Here is a 24,692-nt window from a genome sequence, read left to right as displayed (position 1 = left end):
TTCATATAATTATCTACTTCCCTTTCTCATAAAAACCCTTTGCTTTTACTTCTAATGGGAACACTATTTGGGTTTCTGCCTAAATCTGTGCTTCCTAAATGGCTATTTTGTTGTTGTTGTCCTTGTTCTTTTATCTCAAATGCTTATTGCCTCTCACTGTTGCTTTTGATTTTTAAGTTAACACAGATAATTCTGCAAATACATGTAACTAGTGTCCACCTCTGCCAGCTGAGCACGTGAGTCCTATTAGGCTTATATCCCTGCCATAGCCTGGCTGGTTTTTCTTACTCTGACAATTGCAGAGTGATGTTTTATAGTTATAATTTGAAATATTTTGATTTCTTATGAGTGTAATCATTTCTTCGCAGCTCTTATACCCTGTTACATTTCCTATTTTGACTTATGCCTATTATTATATTTGTTCTTGTTTCTATGACATTAATGAATTAACGTGTGTGTATGTGTGTGTCTATGTGTGTGTGTGTGTGTGTGTGTGTGTGTTTGAGAAGAGAGAAAAAGAGAGAGAGATTTTGATAGTTATTTATATTTTCCAGAAACTATTAGCATTACATTATGTTTGGTGTTATAGCTAATTCAAATGAAGTAAGACCCGAGTCCTGTCCAAGCAAAACTTATTTTTTAGAGATACAAGTTTTCCAGACATACAAAATTTGTAATAATATTCGAAATTAGTATACAATATCATGCTATACAAGTGAGAGAACAGTGATTGATAGAGGTCACCAGTACAGAGATAGATCATTGCACCCCGGCTTAGTCAAGGAAGCATCCTGGACTATGTCCACACCTAAGTCAACATAAATTGAACCATCAAAGAGTTTAATGTGTCATTGTACAAAAGCTAAAACAAAATCTCATGCTCATCCTCTACATTTCCTTTTCCTTACTTTTTTCTATTCGAGCTACTTTTCCCAATACATTTTCCTCTTCGTATTCCATTACAGGTTTTGTCATATTTTCAATGTTTAAATTGATTTGCTTTCAGTATTATTTTTAGTAGCAGAGCACTTGCTCAAAAAATATGTACATGTAATTTGATTTACATGTACATATTTTATAGGTACATATGTATATATAAATATTATAAATATATAAATAAATATATAAATATGGACATATGTATATATTTATACATATGTACATATAAAATATGTACATATAAATCACACACACACACACACACACACACACACACACACGGTTCCAAAAAAACATATATACACATTTTAAGAAAGGAAAACTGTATTAAATTTGTAATACTCAATATACTCATATATTGATAACAGAAGATGAATACAAGTCACGTTTGACTTCTGCAATTACAAGAGGTGCTAAAAGTGGTTATCATCAGCGTCCAGACACTTCTGATTACGACGAACTACTGCTTGAGCAATGTTGACCAAAGTGTCCACTTGTATACATTTTTTTGGCACCCCCGGTACACACACATACACACACACGTGTATTTATGTGTGCATGTGTGTTTACGAGTATGCATACACATGTACACACGTGCACACAGGTATCAGATCAAAGTCGTTCCACTCTAACTGTATAGTGGCAGGCATGGGTAAATTAATGATTACACTACTGCTCTCACTCCCCTTAGGGGCATCCTTGGAAATTCCCAGGGACACTAGCGCCCAGCTTAAAAACTATTTAAAACTTGGAGAGATTTGTATAGATTCAAGGGAGTACAATGCACTTATTCTTATTAAAAAGAAAAAAAACACACGCTCGAAATGGTGTTAGTTGTGCTAAAGCCCATGATATCAAACATAGATTTAGTACCTGACCTAATTGCTGTCTCAGTGTCTCTCTGAAATAGAATCTTAATCAACCAGTCTGGGATTTTCTGGTCAAGCACCAGTAAGGTAATCTGTGTTGTGGGTCAGCTCCACCCTAGCCCCCAGAGAAAGAAGAGGCAATCTGCAAGATTAAAACCCTTGGTGGTACCTTCCCCCAAAGATATGCTGGTCTAAAGATAATCCTTTCTTTTGTTTTGTTAATAGCTCCCTTGCCTCACCCTTCTCTTTATTAAAAACCTTCCATTTTGCCATTTTGTACAACCCTTCCAAATGCCTTTCTAGCTGCTGAATGGGATGCAGCCTGATTTATGAATTGCTTCTTAATAAAGCAAATTAGATCCTCAAATTTACTTGTTGAATATTGTTTTTTTAACAGTCTTGAGTACATGTTGTAGTATAACTTACATCCCAAAGCACCGAAGTTAATAAGGCGTATAAGGTAACAGTTTCAAAAATTTGCCCAAACTCAGTGATTGCACGGCCAACCACCTCTCTTCTGCTTTTACTAACAGAATGTATTTTACTTGGGGTAGTTTAGAAGAGTGGGGTTGATGGTTCCGCTCTTTGATACTGCCAGTGACCACACCAGACATTTTACTATGTGAAGAATGAGCACAAAGTCCGCACTAGGTTCTAATAGTGTTAGAATTGTTAAGAATTTGTATTTCAGAATTAAGGACACATTTGTGGTTGCTGTGTGACAGTTGAAACAAATCTCATCTTTCTCGTGTACTTTTTTCGCTTCTGTTACCCCTACTCAAGCTGTTGTTCGCATTTTTCTGACTTTTCTGTTTCAAATATTACTGCTCCTTCAAATATGCTCCTACCCCACACCCATATTTTTATTCATACCTTAAAATATGTACCCGGACCACCCTAAAGCACTAAGGCAACTACTTTGTTGGCTAACTGCTTTTTTTGAATAGTAAACTAAAGGAAGAATTTCAAGCATGTTTAATTCAGATGTTCAACTAAACAAAACCTAGGGGTTGGCACAGGTCCTTGTTTGTGCTTCTTTTCTATAATATTTATTCAATCTGCAAGCTTCAATCCAGGAACAGTTTTCTATTTTTCCTATTGTCTACTTTAAGTTCCCTGTTTTATTATTGAATCTGTCAAAATTTTTGAGCACAAAATTCACTCAATGTGCCAAAGGTACAGAGTGTTGATTAGCTGGACACTCAGATCTTAGATATATGGCATGACTTAAGTCATTAAATAAAAGCCTTAACATGATTTTGCCTAGTTAAAGCATTTCTCTTTTATTCTGTATATATATATTGTAACGAATAAAAGTACAGCAAATTCTGAAATTGCAATTAATTCATAACAGTGTCGATCCTTGTTTATTCCTTAGCTTATAGGACAAAATCTACATGTAACAATACCTTCATGAGGACACACCCATCAGGTGTACCTGTAAAAACCAAATACCTCCCGCTCCAAGCCATCACAATACTGTGATAAATTACACCAGTAAATGGTACTATCATTTAGTAAAAACTAAAGTGGTACTTTTTATAGGTCTTTTATGCAATGATTATACTCGCCTTAAAATTCTCTAACAGTATGAGATGAAAAAGGTCTTGGTTAGCCACAATCAATCTCAGGATAAAACTTTCACATAATTTTTTTCTTTGTTCAACATTTGTACTTTTGGCTTATTGCTGCCTTTTGTGTCTATTTTACAAGTACTTAATTCTAGAATTGCATTAATATTTGTTTTTAAACATTTGATAATGTAGATTGTCCTTAGTGAACTCAAAATTAGAAAAAGTGAAGTCAGACTATTTTACATGATTATAAATGTTTCATAATTATGTACTAGACCCTTACAAAGTGCATGGGCTCTGGCACATTGGATCTGTATTGGGGAAATTATTAAGCTATTTATTTTTGGTTAACTTGTTTTGCTCAGATAATAAAGTGCATAGTTTGGTGGATTTATCTTTACTGGCACTGCAATGAAGTGCATACTATAGTTTATTTTACTAGGTTTGAGTGGCAGACTTAAGTAAAGTTGAAATGCTAAAAATAACAGAAATTATAATAACTATAGATGGCCATAAGTCTTACAGTCTAAGGTTTTGTTTATCAACATTCTTTTAATTCTCACAATATACTGTTTTAGAATAAATGAACATAAAAAAAATGTAGGCCCTGACAACACATGTGCAACTAGGGTGTCTGTAAGAAGTGAATTAGAGTTTTGTGATGTTTATTGTGATTTTATTTCACTAGTTTTAAGTGTTTTCGACAATATTCTTAAGACTAAAATGGATGCATGGTAACTATTGTTCTTACATTAATATCTTGCCCCTTTTTAATGAAGTACAAACAAGAATAACACTTTCATGAAAACATGTCATGGACTGGAAACAATAGTTGCTGTATATACTTTGGAAATATAAATATGACTATAAAGACATAGCGATGGGCATAGCTTTCATAAAATCTAACTAGTGAGTCTGCTATTTAATGGAAATGCATTAAGTAAAGCTCCAAGTATATCCACTGGAGCAAGTAAATGGTCTAAATTCTGAAGTAAGCAATTGGAGTGTGTCACACAAGCATCCAAAGAAAACAGGTGGTGATTTCAGATTTCCCTGGTGAGCATTACAATCAAGTTGCAATTGTGGATCTCTCCTGTGCAAGAGCAAATATGGATTGTTCTTTATTGTCACGTTCTACTGATGTTCTGTTTACAGCAGACTCTGCTTTTTCATGCGACATCTCCTTTACAGGCAGATAAATTCATCCTTTGCCAAGGACATCCATAACTGGCAGAGCGTTTGCTGTTTTCTTTGACTGGGGTGAAACAGCTGTTTAACTGAACAGTGAGGAAATGCTCACACATTTCTTCATTTTTCCTCTAGCCGTAGCTTTATTTCATGCTTTATGAAATGCCTCTTGCTAATCAAAGCCAAACAGTGCATAATGGACTTTCGTGAAAGCTGAAATGTATTTATCCCAAGTAAAAAGCACTTTATGCAGCTTGTGATTTAATCTTTGCTATTTGTTTTCCTTTATCAAGTGATTGACAGGATGAGGCAGGCACAATCAATTTTTCTGATTAATACACTGTCATGCACTTTGATTTACTTCATATGAAGTTTGCAAACACTACAGGGTGCCATCAAGAAAAAGACTGGTTTTCATAAAGGAAAATTCCAAATGCATTCTGTTTCATGGAAGATAGCTGAGGCTGTGAAGTTTAATGGAAGAATCAGGGGCTTTGGAGCCAGAGGGGCCTGGGAATACACTTGAGCTGTCAGCTTACGTGCCTTAGACACGTGCCTTAGCATCTGGCATCATTCTAGGAAGCACTTTACCCACCCACCCATCCTACCATGTTAACATTTCTGAATCTGTACCAATCTACTGACATGTACCAGGGGTGCCAAAAAATTATATACACTTGACTTGTATTCATCTTTGTTATTGCTATATATTGAATATTACAATTTTAATACAGTTTTTTTCCTTTCTTAAAATGTTATACTTTTTTTTTTTTTTGGCATCCTCTGTATTATAATTGTTTTTTGCAGCATTTTCTATTGTTTGTGGCAATAAGATGACATGTATCTTACATTTAATGGAATTGGTTTTAGATTCATTGACATGATGATCTTTATGAACGTCTGTTTTATCACTGGAAAACAAATTTATTAGTTCTTACCTCAAGGGGTTGTGGTGAACATTGGCTGTTGACTATGATGACATATGTTAAATGACTGACACATAATATGAGTCGATCATTTGACATTAATCATGATCTTTCATCCTTGCTCCAGTGAAAATGTGTGAAATAGCAAATCATTGTAAGAGGGATTTTTTTCTATATTTCCATAAAAGAAAGCAAACTACTTCATGCAATTAATGTGTGCTAATGTTGAAAATTACCTTTCTCCTCTTAAATTACTCCTTGAAAGAGATAAGGAATATTAAAATAAGGGATATTTCTTTAATTTGCCAACTTATTTTCCCTATGTAAGTAAAGCTATTGATTATAATATTTCCGTACATGAAACAATCAGCCAATTATCATTCCATAATTTATTGCTAACATAATATAGAATGACATTAAACACTATATTTCCTAAATGCACAACACCATTAATAAAGTACTGAAACAACAGACAAAATAGAGTTCACTGGATTCTATTCATTATTCTACTACTGACTTGACTGGTCCTCGATGGTCAAGTAATTTAACATTCTATACCTTGTGACATGATTAAAATCAGAAGAGTGATTTATTTAATGTGGTTTTGATATGAAAATTAATGGCTAAAATGTATTATTCTGACTTTGAAACTATTTCACAGTTCCAATGTATTAACATTATTAAGGTGGAATGGGTAGACATTACTCTGGTGTTTGAGGTAAAGCAAATTGTATTTTACATTCCTTAGAGTACTTGTAATTCATAGTCAATGAACTTCCAAAGTTCATTTCAAACACTGCTCATGTTTCACTTATGCCTTAATGTCAAAAACAATTAACCCCTTTAATGAAGAGAGCAGATCAGGGTGATTTGGGGTTATGAACGGATAAATAATCACTTCCATGATAGTTTGTCCACCATATTAATTTTAAATGAAGTTAACCTTCTGTTGAATCCTAAAGAAATTTTCAAAATTGAAGAATCTATTTGAATATACTGGGATTAGTTTCTACTAATAATTTTGATATTGGTGACAATTATGCAATCAACAATTATATTTTGGTCAAGTTATATGGTTAGTAACAATAGTAACTTTTTTCTCAATAAGTGTTCCTGCCAAATATTATTTTTAAAAATGTCTGGAACTTTGAATACAAATACACATAGATCCGGATATCTACCCTGAGATTATGTGTTTCTTTCTGTATAATTGAAAAGACAAAAAGCAAGACAAGAATATATACAATTGTAACAGCAGTTATCTTTAAAATCATACTCTTTTAGACTAGCTTTTTTAGAGAAATATCTCAAAATGGTGGATTTTTGTTGAAAACTTAACAATCGTAAATGAATGAAAATTACAAAATAGCTCCAGAAATGGGAAAAAGAGTGGAGAGAAGAGAGGACAAAACAAAGAAAGCAAGCACATTTCTCCAAAAGGAGCACTTGAAGTGGAAAGGGGTATAAACAAGACTGCAAGGAAATCCTAATTACTGTTGGTGACAATTTACATTTTTTCTTTTTCCTCTATCTTATCTCTCCTCCATTTCCTCTCTCTCTTTCTTTCCCCTTCCTGCCTGAGTTTCCCCTAATGTTACTTCATTCATGATCTTGCTAATTCTTCACATTTCTGGTTTGTTCTCATAATCTCTGGAAAATATTCAAAGTAGTGGTGAAATGGAGCTAGAGTAGCTATTTTATTTGGTTCACATTGCTAGAGAAATGCAGGATATTCTGCGGCTTGCAATTCTGAAGCAATTTATCTGGAAGGATACATCTTTGCAATATTAACAGGTTTGATTTTCTTCTCTTTTTCTTCCTTTTCTTTCCCCCTATTGCTTAGTATTTTCTGCACTCATTACTTCAAAAGAAGAATAGATGATTACAGGAGGCATCACAGGTCCTGCCCAGACAACAAATTAACCATTAAGCCACATTACACACATGTGCACACTCAAATAATCCACCCCTATATCAACTGCGCATATAAAATATAATCCTCAGGTGAAGAGTCTAACGTTTATTTTTATCTCTTTAGTAGAATGAAGTTAGTTGAGTTAAAGAAAAACAAGTACAACTTATTCACTTGCCTATTACTGATGATGATTGATGAGACTTCAGATATTGGGTACGGCATCTCAGACTGGCACTGCATTGTAAGGAAATTCTGTATGAGGAAATGGCCATTTGCCACTGGATAAATCAATATACAGAGAATATGTCACTCAGAACTAGCTGATAATAAGATGAAATTAAAAAGAATCCTGAAAGTACTGGATCTGAAAGAATATAAATAATGCTTTAAATCTATTGAGAAGTCACCAGCTACTCGTCAGAAGGGAGCTTGCTAATATATTTAGACTATAACTTAGTGATTTCATTCCTAGGTATGCACCCTAGAGAAACTCTGTTCCTATGCAACAGCAGGCATATATAAGATTGTTTCAAGTATCACTGTAGATGATATAATAAAACTGGACAAATATTGCTTAATAAAATCACAGATAACTTGTGGAATATTACTAGAATGGAATACTATGCATCAGTTAAAAAGAATGAACGTAGCTACATAAATTAAACTGACAGACATAATATTGGACAGATAAATAAGTAATAGAAAAATAAATATACCAAAAATCCTTAATATACATATAAAAACTAGGAGAATGAAAATATAAAAGCATACAGAAATATATATTTATATACATATATGTGTAGTTATGAGCATATATGCAGTATATATGGTAAAAATAGAAATAATAGAAGGAAATGATGAGCAAAAAATTCAAGATCTCTAGAAAGCCAGCCAAGGAACAAATAGTGGATTTAAAAGTTAAGTTCAATTATCAAATTATGAATCTAGTCATTGAAAATTGAAATTTTCATTAGTAGTATTATTTTTAGTTGACATATATATATTACATCTATGCAATGTAAAAAATATTTAAAAATAAGAATAAAGGGAAAGTAAAAGTAGTGCAAACTTTAAAACATAGATATTAGATATATATATTTGTGAAACTATTGATTTGATTTTTATGGAAGTAGAAGTTGTAATAATCTCTTCAAAAACAATTTTGCAGCATGTATCAAAACATTTAAAAATATTTATACCATCTGCCCCACCAATACTACTTCTATGAATTTCTCCAAAATATACAGTTATAGATGTGCAGACAGGTTTGGTTATAAGATTGATGTATCCCTTTGTACTGAGCCTTATAATAGCAAATATTAAACTGAAACAATTGTTTGACAATTAAGGAGTGATAACATAAACAATGATATGTGCTTATGCTGGATTATTGTGCTGGTATTAACATAAATAAATAAAATAGTACTGCATGTCAATATTGTCAAGTTCAAGGCCAATATTCTCTTAAAAATTCTTACAACATATTTTTCTCCCAAAGAGTTTCCCTTTAAATTATTAGCATTTCTTATTTGTACATATATGCTTGTAATTTTATTATATGCTGAGGCATATATAATGTCTATTATATGTCTTCCATTTTTTTTTTTTCAAATAAGGCAAAGAACTATCTCTTTATACCTTCTGGCCAGGCATACCTAAGAAACCTGGGTGACGCTAAGAGTTGGTGGTGTGGGAGCTTTGGAACGCTTCCACTCTTCTGGAGTAGGGGTGGATTAGTGCAGCCCGTCTGGAGATCAATATGGCAAAACCTAGTGAAATGAATATGTGATCCAAACATCATCTCCTGGATATATTAACTAAGGAAATATTTACACTGTTGCAACAAGAGGCATGCAGAAGACCGTATGTTATGTGGAATTAGGAAGTTGGAATTGATATGTTCATGTCTGGGGAGGGAACAGGCATAATGTGGTAAGGGCACAGAATGGAGTATTTTGCTACAGTTAGAATCAATGGACTAAATAAAGCCATAAATATAAATTGACTAAAAATACAAATAAAAAGGGGATGAATCTGTAAGCTAATGTAACAAAGAGATCCTAAATATATAGGGTTTTATAAAACAAAGACATTCATTTTTCTGTCTTGTGTAATATGCCAATGGTTACCATAGATATTCTACTTTATAGCAGCCTATTTTTACCAGCTGTGTGCTAGCTCAGCAGGGGTTTTAAATGTTTTAATATTGTTAGAGGAAGTAAGAGAAAAAGCAAGAGGAGGAGGATGGGTAAGAGAACAAGAAGAGACTAAAGGATTTACTGTCTGAACCTGTAGAAATGTTTTGCTGGCCTTTGCTCTAGTCAGTCGTTCAGTCCTTTCTACCACTGCTTTGTAATCCTCAAGCTGCAATGTGGATCAGGATTGCCCTTAGGGTTTGGTAAAACAGATTGCTGCCAACCTCAACATTTCTGACTCAGTAAGTCTGCTTTAGGCCTGGAAATTTGCAATACTCAAAATTACTAACAATTTCCAAAGTGACACGGACACTGTGTGCATGGAAAGAAGACTTTGAGAAGCAATGCCTTGAAGCATTGTACTTGCTTGCCTGGTTGAAACTGCAGTACTCCCATTTGTGTGCAGCAGACTGCAGGAAATGAAGAAAAGAAAAAACAACAACTAATATTTAAAGGTTAAGACCTAAAAGTGTTTTGCACCACTTCAGTTTACATTACCCATTAACACACCAAATTTCAGAGATCCTGGAAATAGTAGTGTATAATTCTATTACTGTTGAATAAGGGGATACCAAATTTTGGTAGAAAATCAGCAACTTGTTGGCATTATAACATTTATATAACTTAAAAGTGCATGAACGCAACATAAAAATACCCATCATATAAGAACATATGGCAAAAAACATGCATATTAAATCATTAAATTGGGTGCCTATGGAGAAGGGAAATGCGTATGTGTGTGTTTATATATATATATATATATATATATGTAAATATCACAAATTATATAATGTGAACTAAGTACTAACTAAAATAATTAGTTCAACTCTGCATTTTCAGTTTAAAATAAAAAAAAATCAATCACCCTACAAATACGTAAGCATAGATTTAATTCAGAAAAATAAATACAAATTTGTCTTAAAAATTACTTTCTTTTTGTAAGTTTATTATAAAATTTAACAAATTTAACTACTTCAATTTTAAAGTAATTTAATACTTAATTAAATTACTTAATTAAGAAAATATACAAACTTGAAAATTTCTTCCATGAGCAAAATTGTGGAACAAAGAATGAATCACTGATTGTTCAGATAGGCTACCGTCGGTTGAAATAATAAAATTAAATGTTTTGATAATGCAGCACTTTATGTTGGATTTAAGACCTGCCTGTTGGATTTAAGGCCTGCCTGTTGGATTTAGCACTAATTTGTGTTAAAACACTTGATTCAAACTCTAGATCTGTTACTCAAAAGACATTGTTAAAAACGGTTTGACAATTTCTCATTAATAAAAAATAAAATAATAAAAATATTAACTGACATTTGTTAAAAGCTTACAGTACACCAAGAATTCTGGTATTAAGAATTTAGTATGCATTCACTCTTTCATCATTGAAATAACACAATGGAATAGGTACTATTACAATCACCATTTTACTTATCAGGAAACTGAGGTGCACATAATAAAATAAATTACATAAAATCATTAGTTTGTAAAAGAGCCAGGTTTGAAATTTATGTCAGCCTGCTTTCTGAGCCTGCACTTTTCAGTCACTATATTAAACCTCTTCATAAAATGAGAATATTGTTCACATCTCTAACAATGAGGGAACAACACACACACACACACACACACACACACACACAGAATGCACATGAATACAGAAAAGCATTAGTATCTAGAAGAAAATAAGTGTTGTCTTGCTATGTTGTTATCAGAGAAAGGAAGGATAAATCATGGTCACAGAACGAATGAGAATACCTTTCATATTCTCTACAGTCTTAAGATAAGCTCTGAAATTCTGTGATATAGTAAGTACAGAAAATGGTTACTTAAAACCAATATACTAAATTTTACTTACATAATGGTATCTGTGTGACAGGTGGCTGACTGGCTTCTTTGAATGCAAAACATTGAAAATGAAATTAAATTCATCAGAGATGAATTACCAGGTACTGGCTTCTCTTTTCTATTTTCCACATTTTGGAGTAGAGGAACTACCCGTTTATCGAGTTCAGGGAGAAATTGGAGTTGATTATTTCATCCAGAGTTGGCAAGCTATTGCCCTCTGGCCCAATTCACCCACTGCTTATTTATATAAATGAAGTTTTGTTGGACTACAACCACACCCAGTATTTCGCAATTGTGTATGGTTGATTTCCTGCTACTATGGCATAGTTGAATAACCTTCAATGCATAAATATTTACTATATGGCTATCCTACCAGTGCTCAGTGGCACTCTCCTGGCTAACTGGATTGGGCTGAGAATGGCCGGGGACTCAATTCAGACAATGAGGTAAGAGGGGAGGATTGCTGAGGATACATGGGAAATAGTCCTTAAGCAACACATAGTGGGTTGAATAGTGTCACTCCAAAATTAATGTCTTCCTGGAACCTCAGAAGGTGGCTTGATTTGGAAACTGTCTTTGCAGATGTAATTTGTTAAGGATTTCAAGAAAAATACTACTGAATTTAAGGCAGGCCTTAAATCCAATATCTCACGTCTTTATAAGGAGAAGACAAAGAGACACGCAGAGGGCAGAAAGGGTCAAAGGAAAGATTGTACTGATGCAAGTTAAATAGTCAGTGAAGATTATATTAGAGGGCATTGTAATCACCAAGAGAAGCCAAAATTCAGTCTGAGCTAAACTCCACTGAAACAAATGGCAGGAGATATTTTAAGAGCTAGGATGGGGTGAGATGGAATGGCCATCCAGTTGGTGTTGGCTAATTGGCTTTACATAAAGGAAATATAAACTTTCTCTAGCTCCTTGACAGGAGGTGTTATACTTTTACAACTTGGAGCGAAGTGTCCACAGAAGTTAGGTTCCTACCTTCTCACAGGCACTGGAAGATTTGGGCTCTATCTTCCTTAATGGTTTCATTTCAAAAGAATGGTTCCCAGGTCTTTGAGAAAGATAGTCCTGCATTGTAAAACTTTCAAGAGGCTGTAAAAGAGATGTAATCTCAAACGCCTTAGAGAAACAAGTTTTCTAAAGTAAATTGCTCTAAGGGAAGGGTGAGGAGGGACCTTTGTAATTGGGCCTTCTGGATTCTGTAAGGGCCAGGATGAAAGAGAAGTCAGGGGCATAGCAGAAGAAAGACGCCTGTCTAAAACGTAAGTAAGGCTGAGGGAAACCTTAAGGCTACATTCCTTAAAGGCCATTCAAAGACAGGCAGAGACGGATGTTAACCGCTGTCACAAGCTATGAAATGCCAGGAGCCACCAGAAATGGGGAGATACAAGAAGACTACTTCCCTACAGCCTTCAGCGGGTCCTGCTGATACCTTGATTTGGACTTTTGGCTGCCTGAACTATGAGAGAATGAATTTCTGCAATTTTAAGCCACGCAGTTTGTCATGATTTGTTACGGCTGTCCTAGAAAATGAATACACTACAGTATATCAGCCTTATTTTTCCCTGTATGTGGATGCAGACCTGAAAGTTCTTAGTAGCAAACTTACATTGAAATTTATTTCACCAACTATGGAAGTCCTTAACGGAATCCACGAAATGCTGAATCAAATCAGTGTAATCAATTCTGAACGTTCTTTATCCTTCCTCTTCTGTCAGGCAATAAATCCTGTTTATACTGATGTACTCGTAATTTTGAGAAGAAATGCAGTTGCTAGCAAACAAAACATCCTAATTGATACTGTGCACTGCACAACTGAAGAAAGTACACCCACACAGATTACAGTGAGGAGTGCACTTTCTGGAGTTGTTCCGCTTATTTCCTTACACCGTTTTTCTGCGAAAATAAGACCTAGTCGGACCATCAGCTCTAATGATGTATCTTTTGGAGCAAAAATTAATATACTTAATTAACTAATTATATTATATTATACCCGGTCTTATACTATATTAAATTAAGACTGGGTTTTATATTAAGTTTTGCTCCAAAAGATGCATCATTAGAGCTGATGGTCTGGCTAGGTCTTATTTTCAGGGAAACACGGTGGTCACTTTGTGTTCTTCAGCCCTATACCAAAGGAGCCTGAAGGCTCTGTGAACCTCAGGGTTACCAGTAGTATCTCCTTTAGAAGTGTACTATGAGAATTAAAAAGCAATATATGGGTTATTTTGTAAATGACATAATCTTATTTAATTTGTAAAATGTATATAATGATTTGTACATGGTTATAAGGATTAAATGAGAAAGAAAACATAAAATCACACGTTAAAAATAATAGGTTTACTAAGAATCTAAAATTTGTTAACAATGATTAGTGATGTCTCCTATTCTTATTGAAATTATAAAATAACTGTAGGTTCAACAAAAAAAAAATAGGCATTATATTTGTATGAAAGGAGTCCTCTGTAGCCACAGCACTTTATGTATTCACTTCAAGAAAGTAATCATAAAGTCTGAGTACAATAAACAAAGACCATTAATCAATATTTGGATGAACAGGATGCAGGGATAAAAATGCTAATATGTTCCACTATGTAATAAGTAGGTAAATGACCTTAAGAAAGTGAATAATGAACCAATACCGATATAATCATATTTAAGAGCGGCAAATGGAGACTGTCACTTTTACAAAAAGACTTACAATGTTGGAGAAATTACATTACATTATTTCTAGACTTACTAGAAGCTACAAAAATGAAGAAGTAGAACAGACTGGCATAACAATTGACAAACAGATGAAACAAAGTAAATATAGGGTGCAGAAATGGACCCGTACGTATATAATCATATGATGCTTAGTGAATAAACCAAAGCAATCCAATGAGAAAAGGAATCTTACAGACAATGGTATCAGAATATCGCAATAGCCATATAGAACAACAACAACAACAACACAACAAAACACCTCTCCATATGTCATTTTTCATGCCAAATTTAATTCAAAATTAAGAATAGTCCCAAATACAAAAGCTAAAACCATCAAACTTCGAAGGAAAACAGAACATTGTATTCTTATGGTAGTAGACAAAGGGTTTTTAGATTGGTTGTAGAAAATAGTAATCAAAAAGAAAAGATAAAGTGGGATTCATTAAACATAGGAAAAATCTGCTCATTAAAGGACCAATTAATAAAAGAATGGTCAAGACAAACTGGAAGGAAATATTCACAAAATGTGTATTTGACAAAGAACTGAATATCCATAGTGTGTAACAAGATTGCACCTCAATAATAAAAGACAAAGTGCTCAATAAAAAGAGCTAATGATTAAAAGAGAAACTTCACAAATGTCAAGAAACACATGAAAAAGTTTTGCATATCTTTGGTTATCAGGGAAATGCAAATAAAAGCCACACTAAAATACCAGCACATACTGAGTAGAATAAAATTAAAAAGACGGACAACACTAAATGTTGGTGAGATTATGGAGCAACTGGGACTCTCTTTCCTCTTCTTGGAATGGATAACGCACATGATTTAGTACAAATGTAAAATGTTACAGCCTCTCTGGGAGAAAGTTTTATCAATTTTTTTATATCAAATCATGTATATATTCTACATTCCAGAAATTCTACTTCTAGGCATTTATCCAATAGACATGAAAATCTAACTTCACAAAAAGACTCTGTGCAACATATTCAAAGCAACTTTATTCAAAAGAGTCAAAGAAGTGGAAACATCAATCATAGAAGAATGAAAAAGCAAGACAGACGAATCTATGGATAGAGGGATGGATAGATATGCAATAAAGCATTTATAGCAAAACAGTAACATTAGAATATCGCTGGTAGTTATATGGGTTTTAATTGTAAAATTCCTTAATCTTTGTTGCATTTTTGTAAGTTTTCATAATAAAATATTAGGGAAAAAACAGTTTAACAGAACAGACTGTTTCTCAAAACAATACATGCCAGGTGCCCAGTCTTTCAGATCATTCCAAAGCGTGTACCTATGCGTTGGGTGGATAAAAGGTAGGGAAGAATTCACCGCTAAACAGGAGCAAAGGCTTCATAAAAGAACCACAGTGAAGCCCATAAAAGCAGTTTACAGTGAGTGGTGAGTGCTTGACATAAATGGAAGAGGTCAATAAATTGAGATGAAGATGAGACAATATAATAAACTTAATTTCCTGGAAGGTTAGAGAGATCATTTGGAGGATGACATGGATTAAATAATGATTAGGGAGTTACAAGGGAACCTTAAATAGATAATTAAGTATTAACCTCATAAATACTAGATTAAGGCATTTACAACCACATTCAGTGTGAGAGTAATACAGAGTGCTCTTTCTCTCCCTGAAATTTTAGGATGATTCCTTGAGTGACCTGCTTGCCCCCTGAGCTTTTGCTTTCACACTGGTGTGTTGAGTGCTTGTGTGCATTGGAAGAAGTTTAGGGGGGCAGTATTGATTTTTATCAGGAAGATAATCTCTGCTCAAAATCCACCAATTTCTTCTAATGCCACTCAGATATAAATGAGGATAATCAATGAAAATCCTTAAAATGCCTGGTTTCCCTCATTATCTCTCTCAACTCATTTTCTACTATGTTTCCTGTCACTCACTGCCTTAAAGAGATAGCCTCTTTACTGCTCCTGGAAAAATGCAAGGACTACAGGTTAATTGATGACAAAATATAAAGTCCTATAAGGTCTCGTATTGTTTAACTTACGTTATATATACATCATTTTCTACCAAGTACATGTGTGAATCTATGGTAATTCAGAGTGCTATTGTAAAGTCAAAATCTGAACTAAAGGCCTTACCAGACACCTCTCCAAATCAGATATATATAGAAGGCAAATGAGCAAATGAAAAGATGCTCCATATTATACATGTCACCAGGAAAACACAAATTAAAATAACAAGGATAAACCACTATATACCTATCAAAATGGCCCAAAGTCAGAACACTGACAACCTACCAAATCTTGGCAAGGATATAGGGCAACAAGAACTGTCACTAATTGCCAGTGGAAATGCAAAATGGTACAGTCACTTTGGAAGACATTTTGACAGGTTTTTACAAAACTAAACATAGTCTTACCATACAATCCAGTGATCAAACTACTTGGTATTGACCTAAAAGAATGGGAAACATTATATCTACACAAAAACCTACACATGGATATTTATAGCAATTTTATATCTATTGCCAAAACTTGGAAGCAACCAAGATGTCCTTCAGTAAGTGAATGGTTAATAATCTTTGGCATATCCAGACAATGGGATATTATTCAGTGCTAAAAAAAAAAAAAAAAAAAAAAAAAAAGAAGTGTTGTCAAGCCATGAAAGACATGGAAGAACCTTAAAACCTTAAATTACTAAATTAGAGAAGCCAATCTGAAAAGCAGACATGCTGTATGATTGCAACTATATGACCAGCTGGAAAAGGTAAAACTATGGAGACAATAAAAACGGCTAGGGAGGAAAGATGGATGGATAGGCCGAGCATAGAGAACTGTTAGGGCTGTGAAACTACTCTGTATGGTGGATACACGCCACTAAAACTTTGTCCAAACCCGTAGAATATACAAGACCAAGAATGAACCCTAATGTATATTAAAGACTTTGATAATGATGTGTCACTGTTAGTTTATCAATTTTAACAAAGTCACTGCTCTGGTGAAGGATATTGATAACAGTGGGAAGCTATGCATGTATAGGGGGCAGAGGGTATATAAGAAACATCTGTATGTTCTATTTAAATTTTCTGTGAATATAAAATTGCTCTAAAAAATAAAGTCTATTTTAAAAAAAATTAAAATCTTAGAATTGCTTTTCCAAACCTATTTTCTTCCATTAAGATGTGAAATAAAATACTGATCACACTCTGCTCTTGATGTAGACTTAATGTTAAATATGGAAAACTTATGCATCAATTAAGATGCTAAGGGTTAAGATTTTCAATTAACTTTGTCTTAAAATATCAATAAAGTAAGTTAACAATGGATCCGTAGTATTATCATGACAAATGCAATGATTACTAGCTGGCAATATTTCTGTTTCTTTTAGGATTCAAATATTAAAGCTGAATTTTTCAATATATGATTTATCTTTTTTTTCCTTTTTAAATTCTCTTTCCCTGAGTATAGTCATTGTATTTGAGGAAACAAGACTAAAGCTTTAAAACTTCATTTTACTTTGATTTCTAAGATTCAAACATTATTTCCACAGAGGCAGAAATTGTAAGGTTGGCTGTTAGCTGGTAAGCAGGTGTTTGCTATTCACTTTTTTGTTTCTGCCAAAAAGCTGGAAGCAATGAAATGAAATATCTGTTTTAGTGAGAGCACCTACAAATTTCATCACAGGGAGAAACTATAAAATTGGCAATCTATTTTTAAAAATTCAATATATTTGGCAATATTTTGGTAATATAACATTCCTTTATACAGATCAGTAATTTTCAGACATGTTATGTTGTACGAGTATTTGATGTTAAATTAAGAGACAGACATGACCCAACTAAAGACATTTTAAAAAATTAAATATAAAAAATCAGTTTAAAATATTATTTTATTTGGAAGAAATTCTGTGTGGTGTTTGAAAAGTCATATGCTTTCATAAACACCATCAAATATTTCTGGTTATGTATCAAATAGCCATGGTATATAATTCTCAAATGTTAGTTACTCTTAGCATATCACTATTGGAGATCAGAGAAATGTCCTTGTAGACCTGGCAGGATGTCTTGCAACAAATCAATTGTTAGACATAGAGAATTTAAATCACAGCATGTTGAATTCTGACCTTTGTCCTTATAGCCTTTAAATTCCAAATCCAACTAACAGTGGATATCTTATAACTGTTCTTACTATAATGCCTTATTTTTAAATAGTTGTACTTATGAGAAGCTAAGAAACAGAATGATCACTCTGCATATTTGAATTTTTTTAGCTGATCACTCATTGAAACTGGATACACGGATGACCTACTTTATTATTATCAATAATTATTTATAATCATTATATCAATTATTGGAGGGAAAATTAACATACTCTAATTTATAGGACTTACTGTTGGACTCTACTCTCAAGTCATTACCAACTACAAAAAAAGTGCTTGGAAATTAGAATATAATTACTTTCTTTCTCATCAAACCAATCCCATTACAGATACTGTCTGACTTCGGTGAAATTCATTTTCTTTATGAAAAAATAAAGGCTTGATCAAAGGGTAATAACCTCTTCCCTTGACTCTCTGTGGTGGATACCCATATACAGTATCCGCAATGACATCAACTAACCATCAATGACTAAAGCACAAATATGTTTGTTAATCATAGACTAAAACCAACTAATAACTAATTAGAGCTAAAATTAATGACAGAAACTAGGACATTGCTTATCTTTCCAGAAAGAATACTAAAGTTGAGTCAAGAGCATGTGTTAACCTAGATGCATTACTAAAGTACTCATTGGAAGGCTGCATAGGACTTGGTATTTTAGTCATAGTTTTTCTCCAGCTAATATAATTAATACCCTTTCCCCCCAGAGGCTTGAAAAGAACACCAAGGTATTAAATTAGCATGAGAGTACATCCAGTGCTGAAACTTTCCCATGTTCCAGACTTAAATTTTGCACAACCAGCTGGACCATTTAATTTGATATTCCAACATAATGTTGAAAGTGACATGTATAAAATTAAGTTTCTTATATTATTTATTCTCCCAAACAGCTCTCTTCTGAATTCCCTTACCTGCTGGTGTTAACACTATTATTTATGTCACACAATTTTGAAACACTGAGTAATATCTGCCTGTCCTCTCCCAAACTCTCCATAGTCACTTAATCCTAAATCCTATCTATTACCTTATGCTTACATTATTGTAATATGCATAACAACTGCTTTCAAATTATATAGAGAATGCTGGAGAATATAGTGAACTGAATCATTATTCCTCAATTGCACCTGGAATTAAAATGGTCTAGGAAATATCAACAGAAAAAGAAAAACAAAACAAAACAAAAAAAAGAGACAGTATTGCAAGCTGAGAATTTCTGTGAAACAGTTGATGCCAATTGACATCATAAATTTGCAAATGAAACCAATACACACATTTGTGGTTTTCTTCCAGCAAATTTCAGGAAAGGAGACTGAGGGTTAGAGTTCATGAAGATGAGGTTTCATGAATAAAGGTGCCACTATTTACAAAGAAGTAATGATAATAATGGGCTGTGAGATTTCTGCCAGAAAAGAAGACAAGTGAAGACAAACTGATTTGGGAAATAACTTTGCAATTTTCCACATCTGTGGTATTTTGCTGCTATGATTATCTGAAAATATATGAACTGACTGGTTGTCGGCTCAAATACTTCTACCTTCTCTTCCGAGATTTTATCCAGAGTTTGCTTGTCTTCATCTCATTATAAAATACACCCAGGTTTTATTTCACAGGAATAAAATACTTTATTCAGGAATAGGCTATTTACTCCATGGAACTATAGTTTTTTTCTATCAAGGTAGTTCTTGCATATACATAAACACACACACACACCCACCCACCCACCCACCCACACACACACGCACACACACACACATAAATGAAGCCAAACTTCCTGATTATGAGTGACAATGTAACTTAACAAAAATGCAAAAGGAAATAGAAAATGGGATAGCAAAAGCAAAGAAACACATATTCAAAATATTAAGATAATAACATGAACTTAACATTAGATTCATTATTACTAATTTCTTGCCACTGTACAAAACAGCCCTATAAATTTGGTAATAACATTTTCATCCCTATTTTTTTTTTTTTTTCAGAAGAGGACATGAGGGGTTAGAGAGTTCAATTAATTTGCCAAAGATTATATACCTGGCACATCATAGCTGGAATTTGGATTTAGCCTAACTACTTTGAAAATCTAGATTTTAAAAATCAGTATATTCGATTACTTCCCAGTGTGTGTATTTATATATATTCTTAAAAACATAAATAAAAATAAACACACCTCTATCTTTACATGGTGTTACTTCAGTATCTATACTTGATTTTTTTTAATATTTGCAAAACCTCATTACATTCTCTACGCATAAATTTAATGTGTTTCACTCTCAGAAATAAATCATTCTTTTAAAGAAACATTCATAAAAAGGTAGTATTTCCCTGACTTGCGTCCTGTGAGTACTAGAAATAAATAAGTTCTGTCTTGGTCATATATGTGCCCAAAACAATTTATTTTGGGGATCTTTGAGAAATTTATGATTGAAAACAAAGGGATTACTTCAGAAAAACAATATCTTATAGATTGGGAATTATATGCAAGCTATGATACACGTAATCATTTTTTTAAATGTAAATTATGCACAGTGAGACCTCTACATAGTGTTTTAATTCTATCTGTACAAACAAGATTTTAGAATCCTCACCTTGATCTGTGTGTACTTGTCTAGTCTAGAGTTCTAGAGTTCATTTTTTAAAATTTTTCTATTTAAATTTTCTATCTAATCATGTGTCATCCACGTCATTTTTCCTCAACTCATTTTATTATAATTTTCAGTACACACTCTAAAATTATTCTGCTTATTTATGCACAGGGGAAGTAGTCAGGGACGTTTTCTGTTTAAAATCCACACTAATCCTAATGTCTTAAATGGTAACATTTAAAGGTTACTTCCTTTTTATACAGCTTCCGAAGGGTTTTCACTAGTTATTTGTCAATCACAGAATTACTTTCCTCTGTTTTTTTTTTTTTTTTTTTTTTTTTTTAATTTTCAGTTTTCAAAACTTAAAGGGAATTATTTCCCCATCAGACTGAATCAAGCATGGCACAATGCTTCCCCGAGCACAAAAATTTACTCTTTCATCCCGCTCACCCTGCTCCTAAGGCTGTTTCTTACTCTTCTTCCTGCTCTCCTTCCTCTCCTCCCCCTTTTCCTCCTTGCCCTCCTTCTCCTTTCTTCTTTTAAACCATGTTATATGTACTCTCTGATGGCTTCATAATAATTGAGTCTAGTGTTTCCATCAGGGTTCAATCTCAGAAGCAATATCACAGAATCATTAGGGATATAGATTTATATTTGTATTTGCCTCTATTAAAAGGAATTGCTTTATACAACTGTGGGGGTTGACTAAGCAATTCCAAAATCCTTGAGCGGCAGTTGGGAAGGGAAGTTCACAAGCAGGCTAACCCCTGACAGGTGTGGTCTGAAACCTGCAGTCCATAGGCACAGTCAGAAAGAAAGGTTCATGAGAGAAGAGCATTGCACACCCAGTGGCTGTTTGGAATCTTTCCCTTAATGAAGGTCTAAGGCCTTTTTAAATTGACCTTCTGGCTGGCTAAGTTAGTGCTCTCTCATATCATCTTCCTTTCGATTAACTTAAAGTTACTGATCACATCTGCAAAATCACTTCACAGCAGCATCTAGATTAGTAGATGATGACTAATTGAAGAAGTCATAAAGTGACCCTGTCGTGTGGGGAGTCATGCGGGGTCTCTGCTCCCGCTCCCTGCACAAGAACACAGGTGTCATGTGAGGCGGCCTGGGGGGTCTCTACTTCCGCTCCCCACATAAGAACACAGGATGTGGCCAGGCCCAAAAGTAACACCCACGGAGCTATAGGTAGGGGAGTCATACCACTGTGGTCTCACTGGAGGCTGGGTTCACAGGACGTGCAACGTGCTGTCTGCTTTTCTGCCAACCGACCAACGACTCTCCTCCACTCTCCTCGACTCTCCTCCGTAGCCACAGCAGTTATATTAGTGGCCAATGGCTCAATGGTTACAGCTGACAGCCAACCAGCCACAGCTGACGGCCATCTACCACCCGAGCCAGCACCCCTCCATATGAGGCCGAGAGCCTGGATACTGCTCTTTGGGGCTCTGTCCCCACAGACCCCTACTCCCTTTTGTCCTTCAACTCTCCTAAAAGAATGTCCTTTGTAGCCTGACCTAATAGGACTTATACTAGAAAGGGTATTCTGGGGACTGTAGTTCAGTCTGGCCCAGCTGATGTATCAAAAAGCTATCACATCAAGAATTCAAAGTCCTACAATTAAATTCTTCTTTAAAAAATAATATATTGGAATTGTATACTGGTTCAAAGAACTGTAAGTAGTTTTACTCATATTTACTTAAAAAACAACAAATAAGCATTGGCAGTCACTGTAAGCAGCATATAGAACACCCTGCTTTCCTCTATCTTGCCCTTTCCTGCACTGTCTTGCATGTCACTACTGCCATATGACCTGGTCTTGGTCAAAGAGAAGTAAAAAATAGTAATTTGGGAAGGTTCCTAAGAATATTATTGTTTTGCTTTCTTTGTTTAACACTGTCTCTCTTGTTTGTTCTTCCTTTAAACAGAACATGAAAACAGGAGTTGGAAGAACTACTACCATGTTTCCCCGAAAATAAGACGTAGCCAATCAGCTCTAATGCACCTTTTGGAGCAAAAATTAATATAAGACCTGGTCTTATTTTACTATAATATAAGACTGGGTCTATAATATAATATAATATAATATAATATAATATAATATAATATAATATAATATAATATAATATAATATAATATAATATAATAATATAATATAATAAATATAATATACTATAATATGACTGGGTCTTATATTGATTTTTGCTCCAAAAGACGCATTAGAGCTGATTGTTCGTCTAGGTCTTATTTTTGGGGAAACATGGTATGTGTCCATCATAGAAAGTTTATAAGAATTACAGAGAGTTCAGCTCTGGCATTCCTAAGGTATCGAATGCCTTTCTTATCTGAGAATAGTAAGCCATATTTAAAATCTAGTATATCAGGTTTTTTGTTACTTCCACGTAAAACCTCGGGCAGAATTCACTCCAGGGATTTGAATTTCGGAATTCATGATTTTAGCATCTACCCTAATCTCTTCTATATTCATTAATGCAGGAATATTTTATGATAAATTAAGTATAAAAGCAGGTGATAAAACAGTAAGATTTGTAGAAACTTCTTTATACAAACAACATACTTACGTATTACTAACAAACGTGCATTTTAATGCATGAATGAAAAAGTATACTTATTTATATATTCTGTTTCTTTAAAATAGCTATATACATTTTGAAATTCTGTTGAAATATAAAATTTTGTTTTGAAATTTAATCACTTAAAGTCATGTTTTTATTTATTTATGTTTACTTGCTTAAACTTTTACAAGAAGGGATATGTTCAAATAATGTTTTAAACAAATGAGCGCTTGCATAGTTGGTTGAGTTAATTTTATAACTGCATCAGCAACACCATAATAATTTGTGTAATTATAAGAAAATCGGTGAGCAAATTTAACTTTCTAAGAAATATAGTTTAACAAACACAATGTTTGAGAAAATATTTTAGAAATAAACACTTAAAAACATTGAGAATCTCAAGTTTATAAGTTAATATTTGACAGGTAATTATCAAAAGTAATATTCAGCATTTATATGAAAGTTTTATCTTTTGGGAAACCTACTTAACAAAATTTACTTTACAATAGATTACAGAATAACTATGACATTTCTGGTAACTAGTATTTAAATGTTCTCAAAATATCATCCATCTCTTTCTAAATGATAATTTCTAATATAGTGTTTACATTCTCCAAACAACTTGTATTTAGACAAGTTACTCCATGACTGATAGTTTCTCCTTAAGAATTTTGCCAGTAAAATCTATTTTTATTAAATTTTAGTCTCACAAAGCCCACTTACTCCAAAAGTTTATCCTATGACATAGTTTTCTAACCTTTATATTCCTCTCCATATACTTTCGACCTAATTTGCAATATTACTCTGAATAGTTGGCATACAGAACTGAACACACTACTACAAACTGAACACACTACCACAAAATTCCTGTCTTGTATTTCTACAAAAGCCTGCTATTAGTACTTAAACGTTTACTGAAAAGTTGACAGGTCTACTCCCCTGCCCCATTAAAAGGAGAGTCTGAGGAGGAAGCACTGTGCTCTACTCCTCGCTGCGGAACAAACTCCTGATACATAGAAGTGTATAAATATTTTATGAATTCACCAATAAATAAATGACATGTTTTAATATCAGTCATTATTTTCTTTTTATGTGTTATTTTTCATTAGATTGGGAAAACACAATCTATTTCTCACAGCCAGAAAATGTGAGGCACATCCTGACATAATTTATGTTCTCCCTTCTTTATTCCTGACCAAAATACCTGCAACCATTTCTTT

This window comes from Rhinolophus sinicus, chromosome 16, assembly GCF_057876585.1.
Source record: "Rhinolophus sinicus isolate RSI-liver-muscle chromosome 16, RSI-T2T, whole genome shotgun sequence".
Taxonomy (NCBI): Eukaryota; Metazoa; Chordata; class Mammalia; order Chiroptera; family Rhinolophidae; genus Rhinolophus; species Rhinolophus sinicus.
The sequence above is the reverse complement of the archived record's forward strand: the minus strand, read 5'-3'. Positions refer to the sequence as shown.